We start from the raw sequence: 20,039 nt of genomic DNA, 5'->3' as shown, positions 1-20,039 counted from the left end.
GACAGAGTGAGACTCTGTCACAAAAAAAATCCTAACTTTTTACAAGTCTGGTTAAAAAACACTATTTGTGGCCGTGTGGGGTGGCTGACACCTGTAATCCCAGCACTTTGGGAGGCCGAGGCGGGCAGATCACCTTACATCATGAGACCATCCTGGGCAACATGGCAAAACTGTCTCTACTGAAAATATGAAAGTTAGCCAGGCATGGTGGTGCGCGCCTGTTGGCAAACATCCCAAGTTGGCTACTTGGGAGGCTGAGTCAGGAGAACCTCTTGAACCTGGGAGGCACAGGTTTCAGTGATCTGAGATCGCACAACTGCACTCCAGCCTGGGTGACAGAGCAAGACTCCGTCTCAAAAAACAAAAAACAAAACCCACTTTTTGCTTTATTCTAATTATACATTGGAGGATGAAGTACTAAAGGTTCATACTAAGAAAAGTTACCAGATCCAGATTTGAATCCTAGCTCTGCCATTAATTGGCACAAATTCCTTATCAGTAAATTGATATAACAACCACCCCCTCAGAGAACTGGTTGTTGCATTAAATGAAAGAATGTCACTGGCTCCTATTAGGGCCTCAATATGTGGCAAACATTATAATCAGGAATTCTAAAATATTCTTTGGGGAAAACAACATGTTTCTTACTTATTTCTTCTTGGATATTTACTTATCATTTTGAGTGTTTATCTTGAATGTTTTATATTTTTATTATTTATCTTATTTTCTTAATTTTTAAAATCCGTACTTTCAATTTATCTTGAATATTTAGTTGTGTATTTTTCCCCTTGAATTTTAAAAACACATCTGTTCTCATATAGGTGGTGGAAATACAGATTTCTTTTTTAAAAAGAAAAAGACTCACATGTCATTAAGGATGCAGAATTACTTGGTTCTCCCATGTAATAAAATTTCATTTTAATTTGAAATCGACCAGTTTGGAGTTTGGAGATGATGGGATAGGGCCAGGTTAAAGGTTACCTTTCCTTTAGCCAAGAGAAATAACTGGCAGACATAAAATTTCAGGGCACCACGTCAATGATTCAAGAAGAAAAAAAAAAAACTGTTTTCAAATACTAAAAGGAGCAATCTCTTAGAACCATTGATATGCTAATTATAAATAATTTATCCATTCATTAGATAGCCTAAGGACATGAAAGTAGTAAGACTGAATTCCATTAAACATTCTATAAAATTTAAATCTTTCACTTATTTAGACAGGTCTTCCTCCCAATTATCCCAAATTAGTGCAATTCTAGTCCCAGTTATATGTATTACATTGTCTAGTGGAACATTATATACATAGCAAGTCACATCTGACAAAAGCTTAATTAGGTGATCAATTTTTCTTGACTAGAGCTTAAGAAGAGCACAAGTGTCCTTCAGAAATAATCCTTCATGATAATAGACTCTAATTGGAATTATTCTTCAAGCAACTTTGAAAGTGAGTTTGGGGCCAAGGAAGGTGGCTTGTGCCTGTAATCCCAGGGCTTTGGGAGGCCACGGCGGGAGGACTGCTTGAGCCCAGGAGTTCAAGACCAGCCTGGGCAACGTAATAAGACCAGACCCCAACTCCATCAAAAAAACAAGCAAGTTTGAAATGACAGTTTGTGATCAAGATTCAAATTTTCACCCGCTGTGCTTCTTTTAATTTGGATTCCCTTTTTGGGTATTCACACTATCATTATTAAAGAACCGTTCAGAAGATTAAGGAGTATCATATATCAAACCTGTGCTTCCTCCAGGAACAAATCCCCAAAGGAGACATCCCATCAGCCCTGCTTCATTCGAAGGTTACAACATAAGTAGAAAAAGAAACCTCAACTTCCTCATTATTATAGATCCTTCTACTTGGCAAAGTGGTAAACCTAGAAAAATCCATATGTCTGGTATTCCCACTTTGGCACTCAGTTTATAGAGCACTGCATATAAAAATCACTCTGTCATACAAATTAAGGCCACCACAGTCAGCCAAGCACAGTGGTTCACACCTGTAATCCCAGCACTTTGGGAGGCCAAGGTGGGCAGATCACCTGAGGTCAGGAGTTTGAGACCAGCCTGACCAACATGGAGAAACCCTGTCTCTATTAAAAATACAAAAAATTAGCCAAGGGTGGTGGCGCATGTCTGTAACCCCAGCTACTCAGGAGGCTGAGGCAGGAGAATTGCTTGAACCGGGAGGCGGAGGTTGCGGTGAACTAAGATCACACCATTGCACTCCAGCCTGGGCAACAAGAGCAAAACTTCATCTTAAAAAAAAAAAAAAGGCCAGCACAAATTCACAGTATCCGGCCTCAACAGGCCTCCCTAAGACTCTCTAAGGGAGGTCTACGTGTCTCCCTTCTAATACCAGCATAGCTATCTGGACTGGATCTTGCCCACGGCTTCCTCCAACTCTTCCACCCAACTTCCTGCTTCAAGGTGGAGACAGGCACTGCCAGGCCCGGAATTCCTCAACATTCTGGCCCTGTCACCCTTGCAAGCCTCTCTCTAGCCACTGCCTGCCTATCAGTTTCTTGCTCGAGGCCCTACAATCCATTTTCCACCCTGAACCAGGGTGATCTCTCTCTCATGCAAATCCCAACATGTCACTCCCCTACTTCAAGTCTGTCTGGGACTCATTAAGCTCAGAATAAAGTGACAGCTCCTCAGCTTGAAACATAAAACTCCTCCTGGGTCCCGGCCTCGCCCCTCTCTTGCTTTGTCTCTCTCATGTGCTGGCCTCTAGAAGGAGGGCGCTGCCCGGGAGACTCCTCCTGTCTCCAGCCTCTCTCGTCCTTCCCTGCAGGGATGCCTGCCCCTCCAAGGGCAGAGACAGGGCTTCTGTGCCTCTTTAGAAGTCCTTTCCCATGTCCTAGTCTCTGCAAGGTCCAGGCCCCCTACTCAGCCCTCCTTATCACCCACATCCCACTGTCCCACAGTGGTCTCCTGTATGTTTCCAGCCAACTGTGGGGGGCTTCAAGGCAAGAATGGGTCATGACTCTCTAATAAAACAAGCACACGTTTCCAGGCTCTGACACAAACAGGCAGCGCTGGTTTGCTGAACGTGTGAGGGGGCAGTGGGGATCCGAAGGAATGAGCTGAGAGGCTCACTGTTCTGGACAGGCAATCCCAAATCAGTGGCGACCAAACCTAAGTGTACATCAGAATCACCTCGAGAGCTTTTAAAACATAAAGTTCTGGGCCCCATTCCAAGATACAAATACTTGGAGAATGAGGCCAAGATGCCAGATGATTCTGCAGAAGGAACCAACTCAATGCTGGTCCACAGATGGTTCTAGAACCGCAGTCTGCAGTGTCCTTACCTCCTGGAGGTGCATCTAGAATACGTGCACAGTATCAACTCAATGCTGACCCTGCCGAACACGGCATGACAACTCCATGTCACACCCCTCACAGCCCCGGGGTGGGGACTCATCTGTCACCTCACTTTTTGCAGCTCACCCCCAAGGATATTCTATGCTCTCTATGCTCTTCACCACATTTTAAGCAACTTGGGAAGGGCCCATATGGTTATAGCCCACAGCACACATTGCAAACAAGGATGAAACTTGAAGTATTACAAGTTGACTTTGCCCATACTTAAATATTTCTCTCACTAGGAAAAAATAAGAAAACAGTATTGAAATAAAAGCACAAGAAACTAGGAACCCTTTCGTTGATCAGCTCTGCCTTTGTCTTCCATGTTGGTTATTAAACAGATGACTGTGGCCTTCTAAGAAAGACTCCAACTGATCATGTTTCTCTCCGCAGCAGAGAATACAGAGATCACTCCAGTTTTCTTCCAACTTCTCAGAGAAGACAGATCATCCACAGCAGGGAGCTATGAGTATCAATATTTCACAACACACATGACTAAGAATACACATCCATTAGGATGGCTGCTGTCAAAGAAAACACCAGGAAATAACAAGTGTTGGCAGGGAGGTGGAGAAGTTAGAACGCTTGTACACTGTTGGTGGGTAAAATGGTGCAACCACTGTGAAAAATGGTCTGTTGGTTCCTCAAAATAAGTTAAACAGAATTGCCACGTGAGCCAGCAATGCTACTTCTGGGTATGTACCTAAAGGAACTGAAGGCAGGGACTTGCCAGTTGTTTGTACATCTGTGTGCATAGCAGAATTCTTCACAAGAGCAAACCAGTGGGAACTCAAATGTCCATCAACAGATGAATGAACAAAGGACACATGGTACACACGTGCAGTGGAATACGATTCTGCCTGAACAAGGAAGAAGATTCGCACACACGCTACAACACGGATAAGCCTTGATGATATGCTAAGTGAAGTAAACCAGTCACAAAAGGCCAGATGTTGCATGATTCTACTTACATGAGTAATCAATTTCATAAAATCAATAGAGTAATCAATTTCACAGAGACAAACAGTAGAATGCTGGCTGCATGGGACGGGCGTAGGGAGGGCAAGGAGTTGGTATGTATTAGGTACAGAGTTTCAGTTTTGCAAGATAAAAACAGTTCCCAGGATACACCCTGGTGATGGCCGTGGAACAATGTGAACATACTTAATACCACTGAACTGTACCCTTAAAAAGTTAAGATGGTGACTTCTGTGTTATGTGCTTTTTTATCACAATTTGAAAAAATAAGTTTTAAAAAATACATGACTAAGAATGAATCTAAACATTAAAATATTATCTGCCCCTGAGGAACAATCAATTCATCTTCTCAAAGCACCACGGAATAGAAATTTGTGAAAAGTCATCTCGTTCAGATGAATGCAATTTCTGTACGTTTGATGTGTTGTATATCGTTAAACCCTTTGCTTTAAAGAGGTAGTTTACTACTCACATCTCTCCCAGAAGATCATTAGAAAGAGGAAGACGATAAGAAGTAGACATGCAAATAATTAACAAATTCTCATCTTAGGAAACGAAATACAAGTGAATTTGACCTTTTTCATTTTACGAGTTTATCTTTTGCTGTCTTGATTCTAAAGGTAAAAATACCGAGAAACTATAAATCATATCTTTAGTTAAAAGCTGACAACTTTGTGTTATATTTCTTTAGTATAGTATACAGAGAATTTAAGTGTCAGCTAGTTAGCTAGCCACGAAACAGGGGAAGAGTTAATACAAGATATCATTTTTAACTATTATATATTGTTTAAAAGCAATTTTGTGTTTTTAAAAATATATAGCATATATCATAAAGCTTTGTGACTGTTCTTAAATGCTCTAAAGAGCTGGGGTTTCCTTTGTATTACTTTAAATCTTATACATTCCATGGATTATGTAGGTGCTAGATTTTGCAAGTCCTCCTACCAGCAGAATTGAATGAAGCTGATGTTTTCATATTACCCACATTCACTGTGTTGCCATGGGTTACTGAACCCATCCTCCTGGACCACTGAAATGCTGGATGAAACTGTAACAGATTTTCTCAGGGTGATCCTCCTACAGGGAGTCATAAGGACCCTTTTTTTCGTTTTCCCCCAAATTGAAGATTTTGTAATACACATCCAAGGTACTCTAAACCAGTTCACTGATTCTTATCAAAGATACAGTTGGTTTACCCAATTTTTAACCATCTAAACTTTTTAATCATATTCAACAAAAGTCCTACTTTATTAATTTCTTTCTTGATTACCTTGAACTTAATCTTATCTTACACCAAGCAAAGCCATAGAACTTCTTATTTGTCCCCCAGTTCTGTCACTTTAAATTATTGTGCCAGGTCCTGTCAAATTGTTCAATTATTTGGATCTTAGCCTACTGCTAGCCTCAGAATAATGTTCAGTCTAACAACAGATGGAAGAAATTAGACTGCGCTAAACTGAATGCTGCTTCAGCAATTTTTCATAACTAAAAAAGTCAAGAAAAATACAAGAGAAAATGAGTGAGCAGAAGAAAATGACTCGCAAATGAGTGAAATTGTGTTTATGTTTGAGACTTCTTTTTATTCGAAGTTTCAAATTTTCTTGTCAGGTACCTTTGCACTCAACGAGTTAAGTCCCAGGAGTTGTTCGATCCCAACTCTCATCTCCTCCAAGAATCAGGGATGTTCACTGCATGATTGACAGCTCATGATAACCCTAGGCCAATTAAGACAACTGAGGAGCTCCCAATGGCATTACAATGGCATTTGAAACCCACTCCAAGGTGCTTAAAAGAGGAAGAGGAAGAGCAGCAGGGCAACACTCAGCAAATCCTCCAGCCCCGCCCCTTGCCGGATCTTAGGAGGCTTTACTGTTCTTTGGGTAAAGCAAGATAATTCTCAGAACCTCCACTGGCTGAGAAGAGATTATTTTTAAATAATATACACAAATATTTACGGTTAGACTTGTTAGAATATGCAGGGAGCCCTAAAATCTGCTCTCTCTCTCTCTCTCAGTACAGCACCGGCTTCTACAGTGGGGTCCAGTTGAACCACTGGGGGAATGAAACAATATTAAACACCTTATTTAAAAATAAGAAGGCCGGGCATGGTGGCTCATGCCTGTAATCCCAGCACTTTGGGAGGCCAAGGTAGGCAGATCACTTGAGGTCAGGAGTTCAAGACCAGTCTGGCCAACATGGTCAAATCCCATCTGTACTAAAAATACAAAAATTAACTGGGCATGGTGGTGAACACCTAGAAGCCTAGCTACTACTCCGGAGGCTGAGGCAGGAGAATCACTTGAACCTGGGAGGCAGAGGTTGCAGCGAGCCCAGATAGCGCCACTGCACTCCAGCCTGGGTGACAGAGCGAGACCCTGTCTCAAAATAAAAATAAAACAAATAAAAATAAGTTATTGTACTAATATTTAACATGATTAAAAGTATACATATAAGTGTGTGTGTGTGTGTGTGTGTGTGTGGGTGTGTGTGTGTAATCTCAGTTTTCTGATTTTTTTTCATTTGTGTTGCCAAAATATTAATTGGTGGCACCCTCGCAGGCAGGGTTCCTCTGAGGACTAAACAAGGTAACACTGACACAGGTACCAGCGTACCAAGTACATGCTCAATAAACAATGGTTTCTGCCCAGAAGCAGTGGCTCATGTCTGTAATCCCAGCACCCTGGAGGGCCAAGGCAGGAGGACTCCTTGACCCCAGGACTTTGAAACAAGCCAGGATAACATGGCAAGACCCAGTCTACAAAAAAATTTAACAAATAGCCAGGTATGGTGGTACACAACTATAATCCCAGCTACTTGGGAGGCTGAGGTGGGAGGACTGCTTGAGCCAGGAGGTAGAGGCTGCAATGACCTACGATCATCCCACTTCTCTCCACCCTGGGTGACAGAGTGAGACCACCTTAAAAAAACAAACACAGTATCAATAACAACAATGGTTTACTTCCTTAGGGGAGAGGGAGTTGAGAGTAAAGAGATCCTTTTTCATATCCTAAAAGATACAGGAGCACACCCGAGCTCCACTACCTTTTAGGAAGCATCTCTCAGACTGTGCTTATGTCCCAGGCCCCTGCCGCTGCCTGGGAGCTTAATAGACACCTCCCAGGACCGCCTGACTCCAGGACTGTGAAGCCATAAACCCCACCTCTAAAAACGGGCCCATGGCAGCAGTCCCAGTGCAAGCACACTCCACCAAGCTGCCCTGGAGATGGAGCCGAGCACGCGCATGGCTGCACCTCACAATGGAAACCTCCATTTCTGGCCCTTAGGCCAAGATGGTGCACTACTATTTATTATGCCTCTGGCATCCTAAGCAAACATTCCGTGTAACTCTCCATGTGTTTAAATCACCCACATCAAGCAGGGTGTACCATATGGAAAAACAAGTTCTGCATGCGCCAGAAGCTATGCTTTGACTAAAGAAAGCCAAGGCTTGTGGAATCCTAAGTAGAAGAGGCTTTCGAAGTTCAATTCGTTGGGCATACCACAGAAAGCAAGGTACTTAGTACTATTTCGGTTTTTCTTTAGTTATTTTTCCCTGGATTTGAAGGAAGGGAAAGGATGCGTTGCAGATGAATGAGGAAAATGGAAACTCAGGGGTAGATGACGCAAAGGTGGGCAGCTTTGAGCTCCCAGATCCTGGCTGGTGCAGGTTCACAGGAGGCGCGTGCAGGAGGGAAAACCCGTTCTGCCCCTCCACTGAGGCTGTCATCTCGGAGCCCCAGGCCTGGCTGCCAAACCATCTGCTCGTAGCAGCTGAGATATTAACACATGTGAAAAGTGGACCTCCAATTCCAGCACCAACCCCCTTTATTTCCTATGCAATCTGGGTGGCCGTGCTGACCTGAGATTCCACTGAGCCCATCGCTACTTTTACAAACTCACTAAAGGAAGAGCATGCACTTGGTTGGCACGAGAGAGCCTACTGGCTTTACTTTCAAAATTGGCCTTGAAAGATGGACGTTCCTTTCACAGCGTTCCTCTCTCACATCGTGTTTCTGCGAGACTCGTGTTTACGGCATACACAAACACATAAACACACAGCTGAACTCGCAGCTCAGAAGAGGAGTTTTCTCTTTTACCTTCAACTGAGAAGTCAACATAAGTGTCTCAGACTAAGCTGTGTCTGATTCCATAGGCACAGTTTCCCTGATTTTGAGTAAAGCCAAGTTCTCTTGGAGTTGTATTCCACAGGAACGCTGTCCATACTGACTGCATAGTAACTCTCTACCCTTTTTCCTAAGTTGTAAGTTTGAGGACAAATGAGCCCACTTAGATGAGTGAATAATTCTGTGGATTTCCTTAGCAGAGCACATATCAAAATCAGCAAGAAATGGAATATTTGATTTCTGATAAATGAGTACCAAATATTAGGCTAAAAATCCCATTTAACTTTTAACTCTATGCGGCACTAGACGGGTTGCCTGCTGGCTCTGCCTGCATCCTCCAGTGAAAAACACTTAGAAACCAGTCAATCCTGCACAGCTACGTTCCAAAAGAAAATCATATAGTTGCAAAGATGTATTAGGTTTTTACTGGGTGGCAGGCACTATGCTAATTATTTTGTATGCATTTGCTCATTTAATCCACATAACAACTGTAAAGTAGATATTATTTTAACCTCATCTTAAAGATAAGAAAACAGAGGATAGACATCAATTGTGAGAATGTCACAGCTAGCAAGTGGCTGCCAGCACCAATGCATGAATGCCTGATTTCAAAGCCCTAAGTCACTGTGCTGCCTTACTGCATAAAGGCATTTGATGAATATAAGCAAGAGGCCACTATCACAAATAAGGAACAATCCACTTGACATTAAGGCCATCTTCACTGTTCTGCTCTTTGGGGCTTGTTCACTCTCTGGCTGAATGGTNTTTTTTTTGAGACGAAGTCTCACTCTGTCACCCAAGCTGGAGTGCAGTGGCGCAATCTCGGCTCACTGCAACCTCTGCCACCTGAGTTCAAGTGATTATCCTGCCTCAGCCTCTTGAGTAGCCAGGATTACTGGTGTCTGCCACTGCACCTGGCTAATTTTTGTAGTTTTTAGTAGAGACAGGGTCTGACCATGTTGGGCAGGCTGGTCTTGAACCCCTGACCTCATGAACCACCCGCCTCTGCCTCCCAAAGTGCTGGGAATACAGGCGTGAGCCACCGCACCCAGCCTAAACAGTCTTTTTAAAAGCACGGTTCAAAAGTTATCCACATCTGCCCATTGTCTACATTATAAAGAGCCGGTTTGCCAAGTGTGGGGAAAATATGTCCAAGTACTTCTTTCAGTTATTTGAAAACCAATGGAAATAAAAACCCGAGAGTTCACTAGGTTAACAGAATGCCCCATTCTAATCACAAGCTCTAGCATCTACTCTAAACGGAAGTTTTATCTGAGACGTTTGGAGAATTCAGAACACATTATTTTATAATTTCACCAAAGATCCATGCCAGAATTTTTTAAAATCCTGAGACTGAAAGTCACCTCTCTCCAACCTGGTGGTTAGCTCAGCTACCCTGGTTTCCTTCAGTTTGTCCTCTTGGGCCAGTGTGAGTGACTCAAGGTGACTGATCCACCACCGTCACCCTGCTGGCTTCTTCTCATCAACCCTGGGCACCAGCCACGCATCCAGTTAGAGAAGACGCAAAATACAGAGTCCACTGAAGCCACTGGGAATGCCAGCAAGACCATGCATCCCGCGTCTATGCATTTAAACTGCTGTGTTCCTGCCACACATCGGCACTCGCTAGACACTGGGAGCACAAAGCCAAGTCAGAGCCCACCCTAGAGGCCTGAAAGAGCTTCTAGTCTAGATGGAGGGTCAGACAAGGAAATGACAGATTCGTCGATTATTTCAGAGGCATGCAAGAAGTGCTGCTGGAGCAGAGAGAAGGAGCAGCTCAGCCACACTCCGTCAGGTTACCTTAAGGAGCTAAGTTCTAAACACTAGGAAGAAGTAGAGGAGAAGAGGGCTTCCTTTCTGGAAAGGTCCCGAAAGGAAGGTGACATGGCTGCAAAGTAAAACTCAACTGTACTTCTTTGTGTAGCTTATGTGCAAGTCACTCTTTATATCAATACCTTGAAGTGACAACGACTGAGATCCTGTTGTGACTGTATATATGTGTCTGATGGGATTCTCAGTTTTATACGACAGAAACCAATGCTGGCCCTTTTAATATTAGGTTGGTGCAAATGTCATTGCCGTTTTGGCAATTATCAGTCATAGGGCAAAAATCAGTCATAGGGATTTAATGCTTCCATTGGGCCAAGCTTGGTTCTGAGTGCTTTATGCATATGAATTCACCCAGAGCGCAATGGGTAGGTACCATTATACTCTCATGTTGCTGGTAAGGAAGCCGCAGTCCTAAGAAAATAGATAATGTTTCCAAGTTTACCCAGCTAGCGATGGTAACACTGAACTATGAAGCCAAGCCATGAGGTCCGCATCTCTGCTCTAAATCACTATGCTACACAGCCTCTCGGGAAAAGGAATACCGTAGAATACACTGGGTAACTCAAGGATTCCAGGGAGGGCTGGAGACTCAGGCTTGAAACTTGCAGCCGGAGCTGCTTCAGTAAGGACACCTCTGCAGCCACCACCAAGCACAAACCTGCAGCTGGCACCACTGGCAAGGCCACATGGGACACCACCCGCCGGCTGCCACTGCTGGCCTCAGGACGCCACCATGCTGCAGCGCCACGTCTGAGGGGTCTGTCTCACAGTCCCCATCATCTTACCCTACTAGCACCAGATCGGAAGTTGGGAAGGGAAAATGCAATGGGTGAAACCCAGGGCTCTAGCCCCTGCCGTCCATGTAAGGAAGTCCAGGAAAGTAACTAACTACGTGGCGATTTCAGCATCTACACAGAGAATGCGGGCACTGCCTTCCACCAAGGCTCAGAGGTGGTGGGCTAGGGTCCTGGGACTGCTGGAATGAGCACCACACAGCGGATGGATCAAAGCAACAGAAATGTGTGCTCTCCCAGCTCTGAACGCTAGGAGTAGCACCGGTAGGACTGTTTTCTGGGGGAGCCCTGAGGGCGAAGCCATCCCATGCCTCCCTCCCAGCCTCTGGTGGTGGCTGGCGGTCCTGGGCCTTCCTTGGTTTGTAGACACATCACTCCTACCTCTGTCTCTCTTGTCACATGGTATTCTCCCATGTCTGTGTCTCTTCTTTTTTTTTGAAATGGAGTCTCACTCTGTCACCTAGGCTGAAGTGCAGTGTCACAATCTCAGCTCACTGCAACCTCCGCCTCCCGGGTTCAAGCAATTCTCCTGCCTCAGCGCACGCCGCCACACCGAGCTAAGTGTTTTCATTTTAGTAGAGATGGGGTTTCACTGTGTTGCCCAGGCTGCCCTTGAACTCTGGAGCTCCGGCAATCTGCCCACCTTGGCCTTCCAAAGTGCTGGGATTACAGGCGTCAGCCACCGCACCCAGTCTATTTTCTTCTAGGAAGACCAGTCACGTGGATTTAGGGCTCAGCCTATTCCAGTACTGCAGCGTCAGAGCTTGGTCACAGCTACCATGACCTGATTTCCAAATACAGGCATACGCAGGTACCGGGGTTAAGACCTGAACGTGTCTTCTGGGCAAACACATTTGACGCATAACAACACGGAATGACACAGACATCGAAAAGAGGTTCAGATACTGGGCCGCCAAAGGAAAAAAAAAGACAAATACCCCACACACCTCAATCACTATGGGGGCCCTCATTTCATCTAATAATGAGACAATTTCAAAGCAAAAGCTAGATATGCCGAAAGCAATAAATGGCCTATTAGCTCTCTTAGGGGAACCAACCAGACAGGAATCTGTAGTAGGGGTGAGGAGACAATGTTAATTGCAGAGGATGGCTCCTCCCTCCGAAACTATGGCCATCAGAGGGATAAGGCAGGCAGTAGTCCTGCTATACCTCTGCTGCCCACGGGCGTCTGCCAACTCTCTCTTTTATCTTCAAAAAGAGAAAACTTGGCCTGGAGGGGCCATCATGGATTAAAGTAGAAAGATAAATGGAGACTTTGACTGTGTGTATGAGTTACCTAAGCCATAATTTTTCAACAGAATAGGTATATGACAGATGTTTGAAATATACATTATTTACATAGCTGGCCTCATCTTTTGCACTGCCACTTGCACAGTGCTCTTTTCAGACCTGACTGTAGATACCGAAAGCATATCCCTTCTATCAACAAGGCAATGGCTTCTGAATAAACGAAACACTCATGAAACAAATCCAAGAGTTAAAGGGCACTTTACTTTCAGGACCAGGGAAGCGGACAATCTCCAAGCAATCCTAACCTCGAGTTTCCAGGTTTTAGAAACTCAAGGAGGACTCTGAGTTAATGGAATCCAGTTGAACCTCCTTCTGTGGGAAATAAAAATCAGTCATCTGCTTCCCTCCAAGAAGGGGAACACAAAGCACAGAAAGCCAAGTTAGTCTCGCGTTCACAACGAACACTGCTGCATAAACGATCTCCAACCTACATGCCTTTATTGTTCACCTGTATGAAACATATTTCATACTTGCTATGATCTGAATGTTGGTAACCCAAAATTTATCACTGAAACCTAATCCCCAAGGTAACGGCATTAGGGGGTGGGGGGCCTAAAAGCCCTCTGTGCTCGGAACACCAAACCATCAGCCCAAAATGAAACTCATCCTCCGCTCACTTTCTGCGGGTTCCTGGTCATTTACTGCATTCTTCCAACAACAACAAACTCAGATCCTCCTTTTGTATTTTTGTTTTTATGAGACAGAGTCTCATTCTGTCGCCCAGGCTGGAGTGCAGTGGCGCAGTCTCAGCTCACTGCAGCCTCAACCTCCCCAGGCTCAGGTGATCCTCCCACTCAGCCTCCCGAGTAGCTGAGACTACAGGCACATGCCATCAACCGCGGCTTATTTTTGTAATTTTTGTAGAGAAGGGGTTTCGCCACGTTCCCCTTTATTTTCTCTCACCTCTTAAATCCAACCACTTACAAAGAACAGCCCATTCCATTGTTCTCCCAGGTTTTTCCTTTCCTCTTCATTCCTTTCTACCTCTTCCCATCCCTCCTCCCTTGGCCTATTCAGGATTTTCACTACACAGGTATTGATCAACTTACGACCTATGCAACTTACGACCGTTCAACTTTACGACCACAATTGCTAGCCAGGACTGCTCCGCATCTGGCAGCGCAAACGTTGCCCCGCTGGGCGTACGACAGTGCGGACCAGCTTCCGGCAGCACTACCATCTCCGCGTGCATATAGCCTACTCAACTTATGACCAAATCGTGTTACAACCGGTCTGTGGGAACCAATCGTGGTCGTAAGTCAAGCACTAGCTGTACGGTGTGAGTACCACTCAGGTCCATGGGTTCCTTTTGGGCAGAACCTAATTGAATATTTTTTACTGAAATAATTAAATATTCATTTTAGTAGGGATAAAAAAACCATAATCATCACGGGAAACCTATAATTTCATAGCAAATGCAAAATGTTCTCTTTAATTCACTTAAATACAAAAGTATATCAAGTTAAAGAGAAGTATCAAATAGGTACAGTGCAGGTGGTAGGTGGACATATTTTTTAAATCTTGAGGGTGGTGTGCTGATAACGCCTAGCAGTGCATTATTAGCACACCACCCTCGAGATTTTGAGGTGAGTCCATGCTGTTCTATGCTGTCGTCTTACTGCTTGAGCACCACACCGACCCCCAAACACGTCCCCACTGGTCTCCCAGGCTCTAGATGTTCACAGCATGCATTTGTCATGCGAGCCACCATCTTTTAAAAAGCTCCTTTCACCATTTCTCTCCCCAAATCACAAAGCGATTGCCTATCCCATAAACTCAGAATCCGCCCAGATTTCAAGATCCCACAAATTATTTCCAGTTACATCTCAGAGATACAGTGAGACAAATTTCACGCACCCATTGTCATTTCCAGCTTCGTGTCTTGGTTTGTACTGCTCCCCCGACCTTCCCCAAATCCTTCTCCTCTTCCGTCTCTTCAAATCTACCCACTTGTCAAGACCCAAGTAAGTCCTCCCTCCAGGCCGACTTTGCTAAGCAACATCGTTTTTATTCTCTGAACTCCATTTCCACTTGCGGCAACCACATCAACCACGCCAACTTGACTCTTGATCGTGTCGTGTTATTTAGTACTTTCTAATCACCCACTCACAGCTTGCTGGTCCTGTGTACCAACCACAATGGGAGATCCTTAAACAGTAGCATCTTAGGATACATACTTGTAAACTGCTGCAGTTACAAAAAGGTGACTCACCTTAGGACTTCGAGACTTCATTCAACTTTCTAAGAAGTCAAGTTTTAGTCACTCATCCCATGCACATTTACTGTGTGCCTGATCCATGCCAAGCTCTGTGGTTGCTGGCAAAACAGAGACGTCAATAAGGCAGCTACTGTCAGTGAGGATTTCACCATCCAGACTGGAGACGCACACGGGCAAACTTGTGGTGCGGCACAACGTGACCGTGTTGCTGTAACACAGGTACAAATCAAACGTGCTGGGAGTCATTCACTCCAGAAAGGACCTGAGACATGATGCAAGAGAAGGGCGCATAGGAGCTGCTTCTGGAAGGCTAAAGAGGATTCTATCAGACCTGTAAGGCTGGAGAACGCATTCTGGGCAAAGTCACACAAACTACAACAGGTACACAAGACAACAGGCCCTGTCGCAGGTAAAGAGCTCCCAGACCCCAGAGCACCAGGTGAGGGGAACAGGGGAGAAAGAGAAGAGGTAGAAAGGCCAGGGAGGTCAGACCGTGATGCGCCTTGCTCTGTGGTTTCATCCACAGGCCTGAGAAACACTAGGAAGGGAAGCAACACGACTGATTTTGCTTTAGGGGAGATTTTAAAATAACAAAACCATAAAAGCCCTCTGGGGACATATGGAGGAGGGATGGAAGTAGAAGAGAGGTCTGTCTGGAAGATATTGTAACAGAACAGAAGAGCTCGGCAACAGAGATGAAGAGGAAGAGACAGGTTTGAAAAATATTTAAGTGAGAGGAACAAATAGAATTTTCTGACTGGTTGCACATGCTGATGTTAAAGAAAACTGGCCTTTTCCTACCTCAGGAGGGGTTTACTCCCTATTTAAAAAACTACCCATGTCCTTTCTTCCTTGTGCCACTACGGCTGCGGTCAGTTTGGAGTAGACTGTATCTATACTCTCACAAGCGAGAACCTCCGCTTTATACCTTGTGGGTGAGGCAGCACACACTCTCTACGACTGATCTACAAAAGCATGTCCTAAATTCAAAAGTTAGCATGTTGCCCACTGGCAAGGGTCCAAGCAGATTTTGCTTTTAGTTACAACCTGCACTCGGCATAAGCAATCCTGTACCAAAGAATATACCATTGTCTGAATCGTCCTAAGCCTCTGAGCATAGGGTATTTAAGGCCAGAATTGCTCTGGAGGTGCAGAAGTGCTAAGGTTTTTATTCAATATACTCATATTCCTTTTTTTTTCCCAAATAAAAACATTGGAAAGAATGTAAAAAATATTGAAATACCAAGAGAGGTGACCTTTTGTAAGCCCGCTCATGTTCTCCAGGGAAATAAAGAATAAAGTCATTCACCACCAAGTGTAATATTCCCCACTTCCACTTGCCTGATGAAAGGAGTCAACATAGGTAGTTTCAAATTAAAACACAGTTGGAGCGGCTGGGCTGAAAATGGATCTCTGCAAAGCAGGAAAGGGATGTGACAGGATGCTGTTTATTAAAACTTGCATATGATTATAACTGGCCAGATCTTAATTTATTTCCCCCCCTCCATTACTCTGGTCACCAGGGCGAGTCCTAAAATGCATACATTTAATGTAACATTTCAGGATGATAGGGAATAGGACTGTATTGTAAAATGAGCACTATTCCCACACACGGGAGGCACCTGACTCCAGAAAATAGAAGAGGGCAGAGGTTTTGTCTTAACCACATATGTGTAAGGGTTCAGAAGTCTTGCACTTGCTGATTACAGAGCAACTATGGACCCCAATTCTGTAATGGCAGCATGGAAGTGGAGAACTCGTTACAGATGGAGGGAGGTCATATTACTCGCCAGGGACACAGCTGGTTCGTGGCAGGCCCAGATTAGAACCTCCAGTGTCCATCCTCCACTCCCAGAAAAACCTCATGTCTCTTAAAATAACAGAACATGAGGAACTGGAACACACAGTCAAACGTGCCCCAGAATTAGTTTCTATAAAATGAAAACTAATAAACGAATCAAGGTGACGTGCTGGCCATGCTTCCCCAGCAGAAAAAACTGCTTCCAATTTTCTTGCAATGTCAGTATAGGGATTTTGTTTCATCTTTCTTTTCAACGCCTTTAAAACCACAGTATTTAAAACGCAGGCTTTACTCCTCAAAGATGTTATGAAAATGACAAGTATCAAACTAAAATGGGCCAGGACTTTGCTTTCTCATTCATAAACAAAGCTTTTAAGGATCACGTTCTGTAGAAGCCGTATGGTGAAAAAATTACTTTCCGTACTTGATCAACAAGAATGTCCCCAAAACTCTACTGGCATTATATGTGGAATATAAAGAGGCACCCAGCCCCAGGGCTGGGGGATGGCAGAGTAAAGAAAATTAAAAGTCAACAGCATCATTCGTGTGAAAAGATCACAGTTCACATAATTTAAACAGAGAAAGTCCTATCAACAAAAGGTCTGGGGCCTTGAAAATCATTTCACAGAGACAAATTAGCATGTTTTCATATATAAAGTACTAATTGTTCGTTACACAGATTTACTCCATTGCGGGGAATTTTACTTTTGTCTCTAGTTCATTAATAGTGTAACTTCTAGTTTTAGAAAATGCACAAGAATCACCCCACATCCATTTGGTCCAATCCCTTTTCTTCTTAAGATGATGCCATGTACTTTTTATTATTCATCTTGATTTGAACAAAAGGTAAGATCTTCCCCTTTCTGCCCAGAAACCACCGTTGGGAAATTAATATTCAAGATGAACAATGAACTCATCTCATGGCCTGTGAACTTACCGGTTGCTAGGAAGCTCATGAATTCTTAGGATTTCTTTAGATTTGGTAGCATGAGTTGGGAGCTTAAACAGTCATAGAAGGCATAGTCTTCAAGACTTAAAGTTTCAGAATCCTCTAACTGTCCTTCCCAAGACCTCACTAGTTTATAGGTGCCTGCTCTAACCTCTTGAGCTTAAGTGCAGTTTATCCTGAAGGTATAGGAAAGGCCAAGGCTAAATGTCAAGCCTATTACTATAAATCACATTTGACACTGGTAATTACTTATTAGTGGAGAAAAGACGGTTTGAAATGGTGCTGTCTCATTAGAAAGCTATTGCTGACGTCTACAATTCTGCTTCAAGCACCTACTGTGTGATATGGGATGCTAGATCAAAATGAAAATGATTAACATTTATTTCTTGAAATTCCCAAGGCTCTCTCATGTCCTCAAGTTTAAAACTAAGTGATTGTTGCCTATAATTTTCAGAAACATTTGTTGGAGGAGGGGGTCTAAAGATAGTCTCTTAACAAGTTATTTTAAGTCATTTAGTACATGTCTGAAAGGCTTATCTTGTCCTTTGAACCCAAGTAATTTACCCACAACAAAAACCCTTCTTATTAAAAATCAAGTATGAGAAAACCAGTAGTAATTAAACCAAATGGCTGGACAAACAAGAAATATGAAAGGCCTCATGTGTTTCTAAGTGGTTTCATTTTCTACTTTATTTTATGTGACAAAGGCTCTGCATCCAGAGTCACTAACTTGATAAAAGTAGATTTCCTTTACATTTCTTAAAAGGATGAGAACATCTCACAAATCATTTCCAAGTGTTTCAATATACCATCTATTTCTATCAATACTCATATGTTGAAAGGAGCCATATTTGTAAAGGAAATAGATGAAGATAAACATCCTTCCCAATCCAATGCCCAAAAAAGTTCCACCTGAGAAAGACTCCACCTGTTCTCCCAATGTTCATGGTAGGTGTTTGTCTTCGTGTTTACTATTTCCTTCCATAGCATCAACACCTGCTTCTTATTCCATGTATTAGCTAACATTCAAAATCGAGAATAAACGATAAACCTCCCTCCCTGGGCAAAAACCATGTTATATCCAGTCCTGAAACCCCATGAGAATCCAACAAGGCACTTTGCTCTTTGGGGGCACTCCACAAAATGCTGAATGAATGACAGCACTTTTCTTCCATCTTTCGGTCTTCAGGTTTCTCAGCAGCATCCTAACATTGAATCCGAACAGAAAACGGCCAACCTGAAACAGGTTATCCTCCATAATCACCATGGGACCAAGTTACCATTTGCAGCTCAAGAAATGAAATAATGGAATCAGATACAATTAAGAGCTTCTTCCTCAAGCCCTCAAAAATGCCTTGCAGTACCTGCAACAGCAGACGAGTTCTTTTGCAAAGAATGAAAATGTGATAATGAGGTAATGCCAAGATAGATTAAAAAAAAAAAAAACCAGCTCCCCAGAAATGAGCCTGAAATTATGAAACAGAGAGTCTTGCAGGTTTGTGGAAGAAATGATGGCCACCAGCCCTAGTATGGTTTCACCCTTGGTATCAGGACTGGTTCCTTAGGAGGTATAAGAAAGGGGAACTGTGAAGTGTGGAATGAAGACATTCAAACCCTAAGTACATGAAACCCAGGATTATCTCACATGGGTTTATGTACATACTGTTTTGAGGTTAGGTTTGGATTTAGGTGTGCTTCAAAATTTACTGCCACAAGTCTGAAGAATATAGCAACCACAGCAGTGACTTAAATGACTGAGGGGTAAACTGTAGCTGTCAGTGCCTTTACAAATTTGGCTTTTCATGAAAGGGAAAATCAAGGGAGCCTTATTGCCAAAATAGTACAACATCCTTACGTCGCCTGATTTTGCAATAAAAAAGATGGTTCTTTTATTTAGGCTTTATGTTCGTGGAAATGTGGTCGCAAGGCATTTTTGAAGCATGAGATGCTGACCCCAGTGAAAAAGGCCTTGCTGTTTTAGGAGAAAGACAGTAAAGCGAGACTCTAAGTACCAACCACAAGCTTAAAACGATCTTCCCAGTTAAGACAGAGCGCAGGGTGATTTGCTACAGCATGTGGCTTAAAATAAAATCTCGGTTCTTCCATTACAGGGTGCTTAGAAGAAAATCAAATTTTTCCTCTGAATGAAAACTAAAGAAAACCCAATGCCTTACACATCATTACATACAAGTAGTTAAGAAGTAAGGGGAAGGCAACCGAAGGTTTCCAGGCTTTTCCTCCTTCAGCATTTCCCTCAAGAATTTCATCCCTGGGTTCCCAAATCAAACCAAAGCCATCCCGTTGAATTTCCAAAAAAAGAACTGGCTCCTTCAGGGAGGCTTTTCACAGCACTGCATTTTAAGCGGAAATCTGTTTTCAAGCCTCCCCTTTCCATTTACCATTTTGTTTGTCCTTCCCGTATGACATGCAAATACATGATACAGCCTCCATTCTTCCCATACAGCCTAATTCAAAGCAACATATGTTAAATCCACACAGAATCATGTGAGCATTCGATCAGCATCCGCACCATTACCCCCACAGGACGCATTCGGCGAGCTCCAACCCCTTCTCTGCGTGCAAATCAGAGGAGCCTGCGAGGTCTGCAGGACGCTCCCGACTCAGCCCATCCAGAGCCGCGCATGGAACCTGTCCCTTTTGGAAAGCAGGG

The 20,039-nt window shown here is 43.6% G+C and overlaps 1 protein-coding gene across 2 annotated transcripts in view; it reads right to left on the bottom strand.

Annotated features, from left to right (window-relative positions):
• Positions 1–20,039, bottom strand: part of STOX2 (storkhead box 2) — a 117,081-nt gene that overhangs the window by 95,075 nt on the left and 1,967 nt on the right. The window lies entirely within an intron of this gene.

Source organism: Cebus imitator, unplaced genomic scaffold (assembly GCF_001604975.1).
Source record: "Cebus imitator isolate Cc_AM_T3 unplaced genomic scaffold, Cebus_imitator-1.0 Scaffold365, whole genome shotgun sequence".
Lineage (NCBI taxonomy): Eukaryota > Metazoa > Chordata > Mammalia > Primates > Cebidae > Cebus > Cebus imitator.
This window is presented reverse-complemented; position numbering and strand designations above follow the sequence as displayed.